Source organism: Chiloscyllium plagiosum, unplaced genomic scaffold, assembly GCF_037043375.1.
Source record: "Chiloscyllium plagiosum isolate Xiang-an unplaced genomic scaffold, Cpla_swu_hap1 HiC_scaffold_30, whole genome shotgun sequence".
NCBI lineage: Eukaryota > Metazoa > Chordata > Chondrichthyes > Orectolobiformes > Hemiscylliidae > Chiloscyllium > Chiloscyllium plagiosum.
In genome coordinates this window covers 12,707,967-12,724,213 of record NW_028270168.1, presented here as the reverse complement: position 1 = coordinate 12,724,213, position 16,247 = coordinate 12,707,967, and the positions used below count along the sequence as shown (strand labels likewise).

General features: G+C 37.8%; 1 long non-coding RNA gene across 2 annotated transcripts in view; it reads right to left on the bottom strand.

Moving 5' to 3' along the window:
* The window catches only part of LOC148142139 (uncharacterized), a 104,523-nt gene extending 91,063 nt beyond the window's left edge, over positions 1-13,460 (bottom strand). Inside the window, exon 1 of one of the 2 annotated variants that reach the window (XR_015752125.1) lies at positions 13,386-13,460. This is a non-coding gene — a long non-coding RNA (uncharacterized LOC148142139). The remainder of the gene's footprint in view (positions 1-13,385) is intronic. The other variant, XR_015752124.1, reaches the window with a different exon arrangement.
* Between the last annotated feature and the right edge of the window lie 2,787 nt (positions 13,461-16,247).

The following is a 16,247-nucleotide window of genomic DNA, read 5'->3' as shown; positions in this document are numbered from 1 at the left end:
CACAAACACGAACCCCTGTAGAAATCAAATTGCCTGCCTAGGCTTTTGTGTATGATGCACACTCACAGAAATATTACAATGCAGAAGAAGGGCATTCAGCCCATTGTGACTGCAGCAGCTTTCCAAATAATCATTATGACTTAGAGACATTCTCCTGTTGTTTCTCCATAGCTTTGTACATTGTTTCTATTTAAATAATCATCTAATGCCCTTTTGAATGCCTTGATTGAATTTGCCTTCACCACACATCCAGGCAATGCATTCTAGGCCAGAACCACTTCTGTGAAAAAGATTTTTTCTGCATTAGAAATTCACTAAATCTGTGCCCTCTCCTTTTCGATTCCTTTCTGAGCAAAAACAGTTTCTATTATTCAGACCTCTCATAACTTTGAAACTGTCTGACAGATCTCTTCTTAGCTTTCTTGTCTCCAAAGAGAACAGACCCAATTTCCCCAAACTAGCCCATTATTCCCCTGTCAACATTTGCATGGATGATTATGGAGTGAATTTGTGAATTAATTATGGGCTAAATCTTACCAGAAATCGACTAAGAGTCATTTTTGTCCAGTTTCATTGCGGATGTCTCTCCGTGAGGCCTAGCGAGTATACTTGCATACTCCTCCTAAACCCATCTCATTATCTAGGTACCACACCTCTATGATACCTTTCTTGCCCGAAGTTAACTGGATTCTCCCACTCACCATTGGAAGTACTTGTCTGTGTTGGAATATCCTAGGATCCCTGGCACTGGTGAGCACTCAAACACTGGCAATCTGGAGCTGCCCTGCACAGTTGGAGATATTTGCCCTGGGCATGGATATCTGAGGACATGGCCATCTATGATTGTCCCAAAATCTCAAAGTGCTTTACAGCTAGTAAAATAAATTTGGAAGTTCAGTCAGTGTTGAATGAATACAAATAAACTTCACCATCAAGTTAGGAATAAACACGAGAAGACTTGATAAAACCTCATTAAACTTATTTTTCTAAGAAGTTTGCAAAATTGACTTAGATTAGACAGACCCACTTGAGTTCAGTTTTCCAGGCCACCAACAAACTTTCCAAAATTGCTTCTAGTTTTACTTTCCCATATGAATGCAATGCCTGGACTCAACCCACTCCCATTATTTATCAGCTTCTTTGTAAAAGGAAAATTTAATTAACTTTCCCTTCCATAGGGAGAGGGAATATAAGGCACTCACTCCACTACTGCAGTGCCCATCTCTTTCTAAAGACATCGAGTGTATTGATGGACACTGTGCTCTTCCTCCCCAAGGATATGTGGTCACGAACATAGCATTGGCCTTTTTTACTTGATCTGACTTCAGTGAAAGCACTTACTGCTTTCATGACTGAGAGAACGAATTCTGTTTGGAGATTTTGTTTTAGATTTTCAGTTGGGGAGAAAGCTGCTGAAAGAAAGAAACTTCCCAGCTCTGCTCTCCTGTTTTTGAAAGGAGTCTTTGTTGTGGGTCCAATGTAGTATCTAGAGTCCTAATCCAGTGCTTTCACACGAGAAGCCTCTGAAAGAGTTTTTGATGTTTCCTGAAGAGCTGCACCAACAAAAGTCCTCAGCAACAAAAACATCTTCTCAGGGATATCTATTTTCTTGCTTTAGAAGGTCAGACCGATAACCATCTGAGCATTTCAAACCTTATCCATCTTGACTTCAAAATTGAGATTTATTGGCCAAAAATGTTTGTTTTGAATTGAAGTCCCATAGAGAAAATTCTGTTTCTTTTCCCCTTTGCGTAGGTTGCTAATGTGTTTGTGTTTGGGGCATCAAGAGTGTAAATGTTTATATTTTCATATTATAAACAGTGTGTGTTAACCAATTCAGCATCCTCATGGGATAAGTTTAGTTTCATACTAAATCTATAATTTTGTATTTATTAAAGAAACCAGTTGATGGATCTTTAGTCTAAATCTAATACAAATAAAACATACAATTAGCCAGAGCAGGAATAAGTAAAACAATTAACTTTATGTTGTAATCTATAGATTACTGGAACTGGAAGAAAGAGAGCACTCCTCCCACCTCTGTTGTAACATTATAACGCTACAAAATCCTGCTTGACATTATATTGTCATTTTTTAAAAAAAAGATATTTATTTAGACTTTCAAAAATGTACAAAGTAATATATTTAAAATTTCATTTTTATTTTCTGTTCCTTTCATAAAATGTGATTAAGCTTTTGACTACTAGTTCTGTGTACCATGGAACATTTTTCTATGTTAAGGCTGCCGTATTATGTAAAGTGTTATATCTTTGTTCAGGCTAATGCAAATATTATTTTATGTTACAAATAAGCTTTAAGAACATAAAATGCATGAGTAGGAATAAGCCAATTGGCCCTTCGCCCCAACATAATAAAATCTTAGCTAATCTTCTATCTCAAGCAATAACTTGCCACAATCTCCTTTTTTGAATCCTTGATTCCCTTCTGAAATAACTGCACATTGGCTGGTATTCCATCACCAAGTCACCCTTTATTTATTTGTACACAGTACACTGGCTGTGGCCAGACAGCTCGGAGTCGGTCCTCAACTGAGGAGATTCTAATTTCCTGGTTATATTGGTCAGCCCAGGCTTTCCTGTTTGGCCCAGGTTAACAACCCCAGTCAATAACCTTATAGTCAATGAGATTTATCTGGTTCCAATCACTACAGCTTGATACTCAGAGAAATTTATCAAACTCTGTCGTGAATGCACTCAAAGACTGAGCTTCCAAAGTTGGTAGAATTCCAAACACTCACAACGTTCCAAGTGAAGAAAGTACACTGCATTTTCATTCTGAAACTGGGATCCCAAGACATCCCAGACAGGGAAAAGAATCCTCACATCTATCCTATCAAGCCCCATAAGAGTTCTATTGTTTCATTGAGATAAATGCTCATTTTTCTAAATTCATAATTAAGGCCTGGTCTCCTTAAACTATTCTGAGAACAATTCTGGAATCTGAGCATCAATCTACTGAGGCAAACATATCCTTCCTTATGGAAGTTTTCTCACTATGGACCTATACAACTGAATGAAAAATTTTCAACTCTTATACTTTAACATTTTTCTTGAAATATAGATTTACTATTTGCTTTCCAAAATTTTATTTTCTTGTTCCAATCATATTATTTTGCCTTATTTTGGTAAAGAAGCATTCCACCTTTGGGAAGCATTCCATCACATTCTTACTTGTTGCTTGTAGATAGTGAATAGGCTTTGGAAGTCAGGAGGTGTGTTGCTCACTGCAGTATACTTAGCCTCTGACCTGATCTTGTAACCATTGTATTTAAATGGTGAGTCCTGTTCAGTTTGTGTTAATGGTAACCCACAGGGTGTTGATAGTGGCAGATTCACTGATGGTAAAGCTATTGAATACCAAGGGACAATGGTTTGATTGTTTCTTGTTGGAGATGGTCAATGCTTGGCTTTTGGATGGCATGCATGTTACTTGCCACTTATCAGTTGAAACTTGATTATTGCATAGGTTTTCTGTATTTGGACATGAAATGCTTCATTATCTGAGGAATTATGAATGGAGCTGAACATTGTGCAACCATCAACAAATATCCCCACCTCTGAACTTATGATAATGGGAAAGCTATTGATGAAGCAACTAAAGATTGTTGGACCTAGGACACTACCAGAGGTAGTGTATTCCATATGCTGATTATTTGCTATTGAAAAAGATTTTTCTCACATCACCCATGCTTCATTTGTGCATCATTTTATTCCCTTTCATTCTTGTTTCTTTTATGAGCAGGAACAGCTTCTCACTGTCGACTCTCTCCAGCCCCCTCATAATTTAGAAGACTTCTTTCAAATCTCCACAACCTGTTTCTCTCCAAAGAGAACAGTCCTGACTTCTTCAATTTATCCACAGAATTGAAATTTCTCATCCCGGCATCATTCTTATAAATCACTTCTGCATTCTCTCCAGATCATTCACATCTTTCCTATAATGTGATGCCCTAAGCTCGATAAAATACTCCAGCTGAGGGATAACAAGTATCTTGTATCAGTTCAACATAGTTGCTTATTCTTGTACTCTGCCCAATTAATAAAGTGGAGGACATAGTATTCACCATTTCTGTGTTCTGTGCCCTTTATACATTCAGTACTTTGACCAAGTGGACATCAAACAGAGGAGCTCTGATTCATCAGCTAAGGGAGGGGGGGAAATCAGCAGGAGGTATCCTCGCCTATGTTTGACTCAATAACATGAAACTTCATTGGGCCTGGAGTCAATGTTGAGGATCTCAGGACAATTTCCTCCCCAGTGTATACCACTGCACCACCACCTCTGTTAGATCAGTCCTGCTGGTGGGACAGAATGTACTCAGGGGTGGCGATAGTGTAAGGTATGATATCTTGGGTATGATTATGTCAGGCTGCTACTTGACAAGTTCAGTAATAATTCTGCCAATTACTTCCATTCATAAATCTTTACTCTCTGGAATGACCATCTCAGTAACACAAACTTGGTTCTGGCCCTATCCATTTAAGCGATTGAGGTGGATGGATATTAGTCCACAATGCTAACACAACTACAGCACAAACAGAATATTCTTCTCAAAATTTAAGAACAAGTTTCAATTCCCTACCAGCACACTGACCACACTATGTCACAACAAGTCCTTGGATTGCTCCCTGTATCCCCCCCCGCCCTCAACCTCCTCTCCCGACCCAATTCTAAACCAGAATCCGGTGTGAAGGTGGGGACCTACCTTAATACAAATGATAATAATTGCAAAAAAAAGATGTTGACTATTAGCTGCCGTTTGGGCAATTTGGGATTGGAAATAAATGTTGGTCTAGCCAGTGAGGCCCTCACCCCATGAATAAATAAAAAATAGCTCCTGTCTCAGCAAAGTGCCTGACATTTCAACTCCATGGGAGTTCAGCCCAGAGCATTTCAACATGTAATCACATTCTGAACTACAATCCATCCTTTCAAATAAACTATAACTTCAGGACATTCCTAGTGTGGGTATCAGGATTTACTGTCAACAGATCAACAGATCTGTATAAAATAATCCATGAAGTCAATGGTATTGGGTTCACATTATCCTTTTGCTTCTGAATTTAGCTATACTGCTGTCTGTAAGTTAGTAACTGAACGGTGTGTGACTTTGCTCCACTTCATGTGGTTTGATGATGAATTCTCCCCCAGTGTACGAAACCCTGCAAAGCTACAAAACTGAAAGTGTAGGAAACTCAGTTGTCAGGTGAACAACAGTTGGATACTATAGATTGCCCTACATCAATGCCCTTCTGCACAGTCAGGCGACTTGATACAAGAACTGGTTACAATAGAACTAACAATATATCTGATTCCTGATGAAGGGCTTATGCCCGAAACGTCGATTCTCCTGTTCCTTGGATGCTGCCTGACCTGCTGTGCTTTACCAGCAACACATTTTCAGCTCTGATCTCCAGCATCTGCAGACCTCACTTTCTCCTAACAATATATCTCTCAAGTAAACAAATCCCACCTACATTTTCTACTGTTAAGAGATTGTGCACGCTACAAAATTTCTGATTCACTCAGTGATGAAGAAATAATTATTTCTAAGGAAACCTTGCTGTTAACTGTACCATGATACAACTTGGAATGCATTATAAGTAATTCATGACTCAGCTCTGCATGATCAAACAAGTATAAATGAATGACAGATGTACCAAAAGAAATAGACTTTACTTCATATTAATTTTAGACAAAATTAGAGTTGATCACACTTAGTTTATAATGGTAACTGGTTGTGCATAAAATTAATCCATTCATTTGCCCATTACTATTGCACAGTATATTGTCCAAAAGATGTTAAATCTCAGGCTTTCCCAGCGTATGTGAAATAAGATCAATGTACAGACATTTGATTCATGTTTTCTTTGATTCTTGTAATAATGCCTAGACTGTCCCTTTTCAAAAGCCATCTCATGCATGAATGTTACTTAAGGCCTTTCTAATGCTACATTATCTTCACAAAGCCCTGATAAGACTGGAGGCTTATCAGTTAATGGACATTAGTTGAAGTTACAGTGACGAGAGTCTGGTCAATGTTCTATCCATAGTTGATGCTAATTAGAAAGTGAGGAGGATTTTGCATGTATCCTCGATTCTTAGCTCCTGTGGCTGTCAAGTTTCCCAAGCCCTCCAATCTCTTTGTTCATCAACTGACTTATTTATAAGATGAAACACTGCTCGATGATTTCCCTATATTCAATATAACGTGAATATCTAACAGCCAGTGTGCTGACAGGGACAGTCTTGTTCATTGCTACTGCTTATTGAAAATTCAATGTTTGCTGTCTGGAAACATACGTGAATTTTTAAATATGTACTATTCACCAATGAGGATCTCTGACAACTGGGCTCATAAATTCCATCCAAACCAAACCAAATCTGTAAATGATTTTTAAAAGTCCAACTTTGTTAAGTAGGACTGCATTTTTATTACATGGTTTGAGACAGGGAGCTTTGATGTGCAAGTAAAGGCATAGCTCTATGATTCATGTTCTGCCCTTGTATCTCATGTGAGAGCAGGCACAGAATGCATTAGTTTTTTTGTTGTCTTCAGCAGGAAACATGCGATGTTAAATGGTACTTATCCTCAGCTTATAAAGGGTTCCAGTGCTTACTGGAACACTGTTTAAGTTCAAACTCACAAATATACCTCAGTTGAATCCAATCCTTTGAATTTACCTCCCTGGAGGGAGATTCCATCATTAAGATATGGGTCTTTAATAAAACTGCAACTTGAGTGTTACTGTGCACTCAAGATTACATTATCATAAAGTGCAAGTATTAGCAGACAGAAAAAGAACAAAGTATTTACTTATGGAACACCTTATGGAGAAGTTCTCAGTGTGGCAATCCCACTCTGAGCCAGAACCTCCAGGTTTGAATACCAAACACCAGGACTTGACAGTCAAAGATTGGCTTTAGTAATGGAGCCAAACAGATTGAGCCTCGACCTGCTGTGACAAAGCTGCTCCTTTAACAATGTTATGCTGTCCTTGGCTTTTCTTTCGGAGAGGTCGTAAAAGACACAGACTCCGAAAAGTCTGGGGTTGAAGGGTTTTAGGGCCAATTTGATTACAGCTAACAGATACTGCCTCTGACAGAAGATTTTCCAAGTTTTTAAAAAAACACTTGGACAGTGAAAGGGGAGTGGCCAGTTCTCCCAGCTCAGCTTTTCTCTGGTTTGGTTTTTAGCAGTAGTGTGGAAAAAGCTGCTGTATCCAAAGAAGCAGATCCATGCTGATCTCTCTCGGACTTCTCTCCTGTACGAACTTGCTGTTTGATTTTACCTTTTGTGCCAAGGGGTGTTTATGGGGATTGTTGCAAGTATTTTGAAGTATTTTAGGATATGATACGTTATTCGGTATACTGTTCTCTTTTGTTTGCTTTATTCAGTAATCTTGTAAATAAATTCTGTTTTGTTTAAAACTAATTGGTTTGACCAGCTGCATCACTCCTGAAATATCCACATTACACCTGCTTAAAACAACGAGCAAAGTTAGGGTTTGGGCCACTTTCTTGAAATGTTTTGAGGGGGTCTGGCTTGGTCCATAACATTGCGAATCATTCCATTAGATGAAACCCAAAAGGAAGCAAATACTTGCAGACAGTATAAAACAGGACAGGAGAGACTATTTCTGGTGCAAACAGAGAACCAACTATATTTATCAGACAGTGAGGTATGCAGCAAATTGAATCGCAAGGAGGTCTGCAACACAACTAATCCTTTAATTAGTACACCAGGTAAGGATTAGAAATATTAGGTTGCACTAGATTATATGGGGTATGTGCCAATCACATTATACACGCAATGGACAATAAACTGATGGGTGCTAAGTCTCCTGTTCTTGCCTGGGAAAGAAGATTGTCATTCCCTATCCTTTAGGATGATTAACATTATCATTTTCTCCAGCTCTTAGGTTCTAACTGAAAGTATAATTTAGGCTCCCACATAGAAAGCGCTTGCTTTGACTGAGGGGCAACTCCACCACTGACTCTGTCCAGGTATTACAGCTCTTGGATTTGGAATTCCCTGACCCACCCGATCTGCTTCTGTGACATATGCAGAAAGGCGACCAGGAAGACCTGAGAAATTGTCCCAGCATCATATTTTTCAAGCATTCTCAGAGTGATGCCCCAAAGATTTCTACCCCAAATGGCTTCCTTCCCTGTGCTGCCTTCATGCTACCTTTTTTTTGAATTAACCTGTTTCAACATGATGGCCACTGAGTGTATCAGGAAGATTGACTTGAACTCCAACCTCTGTCCTGGAGGTAGGAATACTACCACCCTGCCACAAGACCCTTAATGCCATATTTATAGTGATATTCTACTGTATGAAGGGCTAGAATGCAAGTGTGAATACATTTGCCCATCACCTTTAACAACTGCTTAAAAGGTCTCAATAAGAACTAATAACTCCAAAAATTAATGTTGGAATTTTGTATTGAGATCAAGAGAAAATATATATTAAAACCAACTGGCTAAACTATCACTTGCTAACATAAATTTTTAAATTTCGTAACCCTGGTTTGCTGAGCAATTTTAATGTGTCCATGTTTAAATATTTGTTGATTGGGGATAATTTACTGTTCAGCCAAGATTAATAATTGACATAACTTTCAAAGTATGTGACTATCTTAAAGAGACACCACTTCACAAAAAATAGTTGTAAAAGAGACTAGTCATTGTTATCACACAAATTTTGATGTGTTTTCTTTTACAACATGAGGCTTATTCTATGGCTATTTATGAAGATAATGCATAACAATAAAACAAATTATTGCTTTATTCTGCTTTATCACATATTGTTGCTGATGTACAGTTTCACAGTTTAACAATGATGAGTACAGAGGCTATTCAACCCCTCAAAATCAGGACCACAATTCATGGCTGATCTGTACCTAAATTCTATTGATGCTTCTTGATTCTATTATCCCTTGACACTAATAAGAATTTATTAATATCAATTTGTAATTTTCAGTTGAACTCCAGAATTTTGGGGGAGAGAAGTCCTGTGAAGAACTGCTTTCAGACATTATCCCCAAATGACCTAATTACATTTATCTTAATCAACCTGCTTGGACATGTTATGACATTTCCAATGTAGGTGGAAACTGAAGCCAAACCTTCTGGTCACCCTACTATTGTGCCACAAGACCTTTATTTATTTCTTTTCTTTTCTAGATAGTATATATCTAGAAGTATTCTTACATACAACTGAGTATTCCTTTTTCCTGCATCACCAAATCACCAAATTGATTATGTTTTTAATCAATTAACCACCACAAGTAAATCACTTGTGTTTATTTTTTTTTTCTTTTTTTTTTCTTTTTTCTAAGTGCGGTAGTGTCCTCCTTTTTTTTTCTTTTTTTTTCTCATTTTGAGGACTCACTTGTGTTTAAAAGGTAGAATCTCCATAATTTTAGAGGATCGTATTAGAGAGAGACAATTGGTAGTGGTTTAACCTGAGGATCACCACACCTCAGGTGAGGGGAGAGGTTGAGAAGGAGAGTCCTTCAGTTAACTCCGCTTGTGTGGGTATTGAATACACATTGTTAGCATCACTCACTAGCTGAGCTAAACAACCCTACGCCACAAGACCCTTATGGCTTGATTATAACATTGAGTTCTCCCTAGTCTTGATTTTTCCACAGATGGAAATAGTTCTCCCCATTTACCCTATTAAACCATTTAACCATGTTAAACACCTCAATTCAATCATCCTTTATGTGGCTGTATTCAACAGAATACAAGCTAAATTCAAGTAACCTCAACACATAATTTAACCCTTCCTAACCTTGGTATCATTCTGGTGAATCTCTCCTGTACCCTTTCTGAGACCAATATATCCTTCCTTAGGTGTGTACCAAATTCTCTGACCTCTGTATTTTGCATAATAGCATCAACTGGTGTGTTATTCTGTCTCAGGGACTTTATGGTCAATGATTGTTCTGACTTCACTTTTATTCACACAGGCACACTTCAAGGAGAACCGGAAAACAAGTAAGAGTAGCACTGTTGGGCATATTTCGTCTTACATAATCCAGAGACATTGAAACCAGTTGCACAGAAAGAATCACTGCATAGTCACAGGCTATTTAGCCCATCATTTCAGTGCTAGCCAGAATGAGCTTTCCAGAATATCCTACCTTTCAGCTCTTAGGCTGTAGCCCTATTGGTCACAGCACCTCAAGTGAATATCCAAGTATTCTTTAAAAGCTATGAGGAGTTTCTGCCTCCACTACTTTTTCACGCAATGAATTCTAGACCCCAACACAGACTGTGTGATAAAATTACTCCCCAGCTTGCCTTTATTCTTTGTCAATTGCTTTAAATCTATTATTGACCCTATCTACGAACAGAAATAGGCCCTTACTATCCATTCTATTTAGGCCACTCAATTTTGCACATCTCAATTATATTTCCCCTTCATCTGCTGTGTTCCAAAGAAAACAGCACAAAACCTTCCTCAAAGTTCCAATTCACCATTCCTGATAAGATTCCTATGAATCTCCTTTGTACCTCTCAGGTTTGATTGCATCCTTCTTGCAATGCAATGACCAGAACTGGACATATTCCAGCACTCTGCTGTTGCTATCTGCCATCATCCTGGCTCATAAATCAGGAATGGAATCCGTGATCTCTGGCATGAGTCTGCTATAAGAGATAGATTGTTGTTTTGCTGCTGAACTTGACCCTGTTCAAGGACAGCACATCTGCCCATTACTTTCCATTCTTTCCTCAGAATCTGTAAACTGAGACAATTCTCCACTGCTTTGGCTAAGAATCTTTACACAGCCTAGATTGAACCTTCAACTGTCCTAAACTGTACAGCTTTATTCATTTTGGAATATTCAGGCAAGTCCCAATGTTATCTAACTCAAAAAAGTGGTTATTGAATAATTATCCCTTTAATTAGTTATTGTTGTGTTTAAAGTTCACCAATTCTGGTATTCCTAAAATCAAAGTGTTCTGTCCCATGGGTAAATGAAGCATGACACTGTAAATTATATTTAATCATACACTAAATACTGAAAATTAACTAAACTGCTATTTTTAAAATGACATTTTATGGTTTATATTGTTTTATAATGGAAGCTATCAGCTTAGTGGCAGCAATTATATCACTTTACTCGAAGTCCCTATTTTAATTTAAGACCCACTCCAGGGGTTGGAGTTCTAGAATCCAGACCAATACTCCTCCCTGTAAATGCTGAGGGATGACTGGACATGATATAGTGGTCAATTTTTATTGGCACTCTAAAATCACCCAGCAAGCCACTTGGTGATATAATGACAGGCAATAACTATCAGTAATGACCACAAGAATTGAATGAATGTAAGTGTAAAGCTCAGTTTGAAGCAGTCAGTCTAGAGGAGGGAAACCAAATGAATAAAGAGAATTTGAAGGTCCAGCAATAGTATTGTAAAGGGGAATGGTGCTGGCACAAGGACTGGATAAAAAGCAACAGGCAACTATTGTGGTAAATCCAATGCATTTGAATGATTTTAAGGTAGAAAGCTTAAACATAAAAATGCCTTCTAAAACTTCACTCGACTTTCCTGAACAAGCTGTGAGTCTCGTTAAGCAGCCTTAGAAATTGTTACCTCGCTGACTTTTGCCACCCAGGTTTTGTGCAACTCTAGAGAACAAGAATTTTGGCAAAATCAAGAGCATTTAATGATAAATAATCCCATGTGAAATTGTCTTAATGACGTATTCTAAACATAGTGAACTGCAATAGCTGAAACAAAAGGTTGTCACTCCAATGTTCAATTATAGGGAGAGGGATTCTATATTTAGGGTAGGAAGTTCACCTGCATCCCCTGCACCACCCTCCCCCAAAAACAAGATGCACATTGCTAAGACAGCAGTTCACCTGAGTTCAGTATATTATGGAATTATCTGAACAGCATCTCCTCAATCTAACAGTTCCTGCTTCCAGTAGTGTTTGTTTTTTAGTTTGGATCTGGAGTCATTTTGCTGTTATTGTTATTCACACAAGTTTTAATGTAACTTCAATAATCCATGAATTAGAGCAAATTGTTTCCTCCTTAGGCCTTGGATTATTTAAACAGTAATGTCAAGATGTTCATAAACCTACAAAAACAAAACTACTGATTTTTTATTATGATAGGGTTTTTTTTAAGATATAAAGGGTATGTATTTATGTAGCAGTTTTCATGTATCTAGAGTTGGAATTGTTTCAGAACCAAGACAGCTGTCCTCTGAACCATGAGTAACCAGACAAATCTGCTGAGATCAACAAGTTGACTTTTTTCCCCTAATCTAAGCCATTTAATTAATTGTTTGAGAGCTTTTGGCACAGAATCTGCTAGTCCTACACAACAAGCAATGGAATCAATGATGAGTAATATCAATGCAAACTTTATATTTTCTAATCAACCTATTCAGAGATGTCATTACACACACCTGGAGCTGATGGGACTTGAATCCAAGCCTCCTAGCCCAGAGTTAGGCTACTACACTCTACCATAAGGGCCTTTAGAACAAACCAAGATTTGATACCCAGATAGGGACTTGAACTTTCAACCTTCAGATTAAAAGTCTGATGCTGTATTGAATGAACTATCCAGTCTCCCTGAATGCAAACTTTGGACTCACTTCAGAACTCCGACCAAATGCTATAGCACTCTCTACCTAACAGAATTGTCAAAGCACTTTCACTGCATGGATTGTGTGTGCTCAAGAAGGCCGCTTGACACCACCACCTCAAAAGAAATTAGGAGTGGGCAATAAATGCTGACTTTTCCAACAAAGCCCATTTCCCAAGAATTTTTTATTTTAGAAACTATAATGGTTGTGGCTGGGTTAGTGTTTTAACTGTATTCCTGGATTCCAGACTTGAGAACCTAAGTGATTCAATGCTGCTATTGGCTGTGGAAGAACTGTCTTTTGGGACCTGATAATGCTGGTGATTTAAGAACTGTTTATGCTGATAATAAATATTTTATATCTTTCATTCTGCATCTCTGAAGTAAATGCTCCCAGCTCAGTGCATAATTTAAATGTTTCACAGGGATTCTGCACAATTCCAAAGTATTCTTTCAGAAATATCTCGACATGGTGTAGGTTCTCTAAGTAAATGTTGTTTGTTTCTGGCAGCATCATAACATTGAAAAAAACAATTAGAAGCTGAAGTTTTTGCATTTCTCAAAGTGCTATAGAAATCTTTGTTGCAATTGAAACTTTGTTACTGTATAACTGAGCTGGGCTGAACTGAAGTACACCACTACATTTTCTCTGTTTTCAATTATCAAAATCCAAATGTGTTTGAGATTAAAAAGCAAAACTGCAAATTTTGAAATTGAAGTGAAAATAAGAAATCTTGAAATACCTTGAAGATAGCAGAAATTAATGAGTGAAGTCCCACACCACCTTTTCAGATCATCTAGAGATAGGCTTTGTTAAAACAATTCTCATCCTGAGATACAGTCAGGGAAATAATCAAAATGGCCAATGGAATGTAGCCTTAACATCATGGGTGGAATATTGAAAGGCAGAAATAATGTTTCAATTGTTCAGGGCTTTGGTCAGGTCCCAAAGTCTTGTGAAAGATATGTTACCATTGAAGATGATAATTTACCAAAACAATAATCAACTTACCCACCACTGACGTCAGATTTACAGGTGTATAGTTCCCAGACTTCTTCTAACAGCCTTTCTTAAATAAAGGCACAACATTAGCTTTCAGTCCTCCGGCACCTCACCTGTGACTAGATGATACAGATATCTCCAATTGGGGCTCTGCAACTTCTCCTGAAACTTCCCGAGGGTGGTGGTGGAGGGTTATTTTTCAGACAAGAGGCCTGTGACCAGGTGTGTTGTGCAGGGATTGGTGCTGGATCCACTTTTGTCATTTATATAAACAATTTGGATGAGAATTTGAGGCAGTGTTGTAAGTTTATGGATGACACCAAAATTGGTGGTATGCAGAGGAACCGCGATTACGGGCATTCGATTATCTGAATATCGGATTATCTGGCAAGATTGTAAGCTCCTGTGCTTGGCTAAACAATATTATCCGGCATTCCATTATCTGGAATTCGATTAACCGAACAAAATACTCTCCGCCCGTGTCCTTCGGTTAATGTCCCACCACTCCTCCACATTAAATTTTAGAGTGTCAAAACCATGAAGGTGCTTAGCCATTTAAGAAATGTTATTTATAAAATTAAGTAATATTATTTACATGTCTACTCTGCACTTTAATTCTCTCAGTGCCTATCAACTGTTCTGGGAGTCTTTCCAGATGATGACCCCAATGTGTTTATTCTGCATTCCTTGTTTTAACCTTTGAATAGGTTAGCTGCTTTGTTTACTTTTGTGCATCATTCTAGTTTCTTTGAAAGATGCAAGGAAGGATATTCTCAGAAATTTACACTTGGTGAAAATGATGTTCTTAAAGGTAAAAACTAGTGTAAGTGGTGTAGTATAAATATAAGATATGCTCTTTTCAGCATTAATTAGTACCTGCCGAACGCAAGAGTTTTCCAACTTTTAAGTATTCTTCCCCACAAAACATGTAGCCACATGCAGAAATTGCTGAATAGTGGCTACAAACTATAGAAGCTATTACAGCTCAACTCATCTACTGATGTCATAGATGAAGTTCAACAAGCAGAAGAGTTAAGGAAAATACCTTTTGAAACCGCCACAAGATCATTAAGAAATCAAACATTTATGAAGCTGTGTGTTAATTAAGGATCTTCCAACTGTGAAAATAAATCTGCCATTACTGCATATTTTTAACAATTGTGCATGTGTGTGTGTGTATTGGTCATTTTACAGGTTGGAGAACCAAGAGTAGAACAAGATTCCAATATTAGAAAAGAGTACAGTGGAATTTTAAATTTTTTTGCATCTATAATATTTGAAATATGAGACTGAAGACCTTGTTTTGCATTCCAGTTTCAAATGGTTCATTGTATGCTAAGCTTTACAAGGACAAAAGCAGTGTCCATTGAGGAACAATGGATTCTGCTGGTATGTAGTTGCATGACCTTTTAAGGTTACAAGGTCTAGTTGCTGTTTACTGTTGAAGTGAACATTTGGTTCACCTCTGGTCAAGCTGCAGAAAAGAAACTCTGACCTTGACTCAGCAAAGGAACTTGCAGACATAAGAATATAAGGTGTTGGCAATTTCAACCTCTCGAACTTGCTCTCCACCATTTAATATCATCATAGCTGATCTCATCTCAGCCTCAACATAGCTCTCCTGCCCACTCCCCATAACCCTTTAATCCAATACTGATTGAAAATCTGTCTATCTTCTTCTTGGATTTATTCAATATATCAGCATCCATGCACGTTGGGATATTGAATTCCACAGATTCACAACCCTTTGGGAGAAGTAATTCCTCATCTCTATTTTAAATATCACCTCTTAGCCTAAAGTTATGATTTCTCATTCTAAATTTCCCCACAAGGGAAAGCATTCACTCTATTTCTTCTTTGTCAATCCCCCTTTTGCATCTTGTACTTCAATTAAATATACTCTCATTCTTCAAAACTCTAGCATTAGGGACCTTAACTGCTCAATCTTTCCTCATAAGACAAACCTTTCAAGTCCTAATCTAGTGAAATTTGTCTGAACTATCTCCAACGCAGTTACATCCTATGTCAAGTACAGGGACCAAAACCATAAGCAGTAGTCCAGAAGTGGTCTCAGCAATACTTGTACACTTGCAATAACACATGCCTACTTTTATACTTCATTCCTTTAGTAATAAGCGCCAAAATTCTATTTGCCCTCCTTATTACCTGCTGCACCTGCATACTAGCTTTCTGCAACTCATGCACAAAGACATATCTGCGCTGAAGTATTTTGAAATTTTAGACTGACATGGGCACATTTTCCTGCTAATATTCTGATCCAACTTGATGGTAATACTGGATGACTCAGATCATAGATTGGAAGCTGACTTTATTGACAATAAACAAATAAAAACCAAAATTTCAGGAGAAACTCAGCAGGTCGGGCAGCATCTATGGAAAGAAAACAGAGTAGACATTTCAAGTCCAGTAACCCTTCATCAGAAATTATTCTTTTTAATGGTAGTTTTTTTTCCATTTATAGACTACAAGTTTTCTATTCCCTTTTGGTAGCTAAGGAGGTCAGTCACAAGTAATACTCCCAAGAAAATGGCAATTTTAACAAGTACTTCTAACAACTGTCAGGTGGCTCAGTTGGCTAGAT